The following is a 3,587-nucleotide window of genomic DNA, read 5'->3' as shown; positions in this document are numbered from 1 at the left end:
TAAGGACTGGCTCACTGGACAGAGGAGGGGAAGGAGGGAATACCTTCAGAAATGAAAGTGATATAAAAACAAAGACATCAGTCAAAAAAAATGTTACAAGCTCCCTGAGCACCAAAGCACCACAGGAGGTATTCTTGGGTACCATACACTCTCACGCCAATGTTTCCTGGACATCCTTACTGAACAATAATTGTTCTTGTTAATATGTTGGGCATCTCTACTGCTCTTCAGATGATACACAATTTTGATTCCTGAGAGAATGATAGCAATATAATATCACTGAAGGAATCCCACCATCTTCAAAAGAGGCTTTTTTATCACAAAGCAGTTAGGGATTACTCAAAGTGATACACAACCTCAAAGACGCAGTACAGTCCACTCTCTTCCTCCTGTTCAATTCTCGACCCAGTTCATTATCCATTTGTAGTACCCATCCGAGATACCAGTTGATAGATGACCTCAATGGGCAGCCCATTAAACCATTTGTCATAGTCTAAACAATTAACATTTTTCGTCCTTTTTTTTTCCTGAAGGGCTTATTAAGCCAATTTCATTTGAGTGGCTGTGAAATTCTTTGAGGAGGTCCTATAATATTCTGAGGCTTAATGTAATCAATACGTAGGACCATCTAGAGGATTTCACTATTTATAAGCAATCTCTCTTCCATTTGACCTCCATGATGGAAGCAAAAAACTTGGACGAGCAGTTGTCTCTCTGTTTTATAGAAAATTTGATACGGATAATCATAGGATCTTGGGACAGAGGGAGTGTCCTCGTGCCCCACTTTGATATAATGGGACCTATATGAGGCTTGTAAGAACCAAATGCATGATAATGAATATCAATTATTTGGTTTTGTTTTGTCATTAAATCAAGATGATTGCTTAGAGTGAAAAGTAGCAAAAAAACAAAAAGGAAGTCAACAAGCATTTATTAAGAGCCTACTATGTGCCAGGCATTTTGCTAAATACTGTACATAGTCCAAGAGAATCTGTACTTGTGCAGATACAGAATTGTAATTATAACATGCAAAAAGAGAACATGGAGTTTGACAGGTTTCCTGGATTAGCAGTTTTGACGTCTGCATTCACTGTGAAGACTTACACTGTGATTTCTGTCAAATGTGCCCAGAATGTGCCAGCTTTGGCTTGGCTTGACAGGTGGTAGTCCCAGAGCTTCTCCTTCAGGGCAGAGAGTTGGAGGGATGGGGCATGGGGGCAGACTAGAAGTACAGTTAATAGGGCTGGAACACCACAGAAGTGCAGGCTGGCTTACAGGAGTTGCAGAAGGTGAGAGAGAATGGGTCTGTAAGCCATACTAGGGGTCAAAGCTGTGAGATCAGAGCTGAAGAGAAGTCAAGGGTAAATTGGGGTTGGACCATAATGGTGATAGGAGCAAGAATCCTCACTGAAGGAAGGGGCCACTGGATTCAGGAGTCGATTTGAGTGACAAAAAGGACAAACAGCAACATGACTGATGAAGTAGGTTGGAACTGGAAAACTGAGGGGGTTGGGCGATGGGGGGGTCAGACCAAGAGCAGAAGGTACAGGTGGGATCTCGATATTAAACTCCATCTTTTAACAACTAACCAGGTTTTTTGGAGAAGCTGTATCACAGATATGGGCAATCTGTCCCAACAGTAAAAGAACCTGGCCCCATCGAGGTATCACCTTCTATGTCTTCTTCACTCCAGAAATCCTCTAAGCCCACTGGGGATGAAGGAAGGAGGAATGGGATGGAATGCTATGTCTTGAAGGCCAATGGGGAAGGGCCAGGATTGGTGCTGGCCCCTAATCTATAGTCATTGGGACCCTCCCTGTCATGTTCACTCCCCCACGGGTATACCAGAGAGGCCAGCAAGAAGACGTTAGAGCATGGTCCTGACAACCAGGGTATTGTTAAAGAAGATTTTTATCTATCTCTGCATTTCCTAACTCACTAAAGAAAATGTTGGAGTCTGGACAGGTCTATAACTCCAATCTCAGTTGTCAGAATGTGGCTAATTAGCCACCTACCTGTTCTGTTTGGAAAGAAGAGAACTTCTTCTGCTCTATGTCTTTAACCTGAAATCAACTGCTTGACTTTATTTGGGATATAGCTGAGAGGTAGCGCTAACTATGAATAACAAAACCTCAATGATTAATTGACGTCAGAGCAATAATAATCTTCACAGCAATTTTTTTCCAGACACTGCTGAAGCATTAAACTACTCAATAGAGGAGGGGGGGAGACATTTGGGTGAACTTCAAGATGAGTTATCGAAACGTCACCCCTAATGACAGTCTGGTGAAGGAGAACTATGTGTGTCACTTCTGGTAACATGGAGGTAAATGTCACAGCGTTTCCCAGCACACCAATACACGGCAAATGCCCAGGCAATTTTGGGAGGCAAAGATATTTGCAATATTGCTTAAATCCTTTACACTGTAGATAGGTTGTAATATGGTTGGTAGAAAAGATACAGTCATCATAAACTCTTGTATTAGTTTTTCATATAATCTGCCATTTGTCAAATGTTAAGGAGAGTAAACTATCTGAGAAATGACTGAAAACTCCCCATCTCCCAATTCCTTTTTCTCTCCTGAACATTAATCACTTTGACTATCTTCTTCCAGCTCCAGAGAACCAATGAGCATTGCCTCGGGGACTGAAAAGGACAGAAAATCTTCCTTCTGCCACCCAGAGGATGGGGACGCAATGTATTCTATTCTTGTCCCTCACTCCACCTTACATCCTCATGGGGGGCTTCCTCCTTTGGTTTCCATAACTTTGCCTGTGACCTCGAAGTGGAAAAAAGAAGATAAATAATTAATAATTAGCAAATCCATTAAACATCGGTAGACCTTTCCAAATCTGAGAAATCACTTAGCTATAGGTTGTTTTCAAAATTGTCATTAAGCGACCTAAATAAGAATAGCCAAAGATGTTTCACCCTCGGAAGAAATTCCTCCAGTCCCCCCCATCCAAATGGAATGGCTTCCATCAAAGATCAGATTGTAGGTCTTTAATTTCCCTTAGGGTCACCACATCCATATTCCCCAGCTGCCACATTTAGCCTTCTCAGTACAGGACTATCTACCCCCATCTAGTTCTTTGGGTGCACCAGAGAAGTGCAGATATACACAGTCAACCAGATGCATGTGGGCACTTACCTATTTATCATCCCATTGAGACTCAGGAAATATGTTTCCCCCATGAACTCTCCTACCTTCAAGATCTATGAAAATCGTAACAATGAAAGCAGGTCAATGCATTCCTCCTATTTAGAATCTATTTGCTGCCAAGGTCATTTATTCTTAGAACGTGTTTACTGGAAAAATGCAGTTGTATTTGAATGATTGTTTAGGGAAAAATAAAGTCTATGGGTGAGTCATGTGAAGGAAAAAAAAGGTCATTTGAGAAGATTTCAGCAGAAGAAGGAATTGATAAAGAATATGGAAATGAATTCTAATTAGACTGAAAGGCTCCAAGACTGTACCCTGTAGTGAAATTAGTGTCTTCAATAGACAATACGCCTCGTTAACAATAGGAATCTAACTTTTATTACACTTTAACTTGGATTTTTTTGCCTCATGTTGTACCATTTA

Source organism: Trichosurus vulpecula, chromosome X (assembly GCF_011100635.1).
Source record: "Trichosurus vulpecula isolate mTriVul1 chromosome X, mTriVul1.pri, whole genome shotgun sequence".
In the NCBI taxonomy this organism is placed as follows: Eukaryota; Metazoa; Chordata; class Mammalia; order Diprotodontia; family Phalangeridae; genus Trichosurus; species Trichosurus vulpecula.
This window is presented reverse-complemented; position numbering follows the sequence as displayed.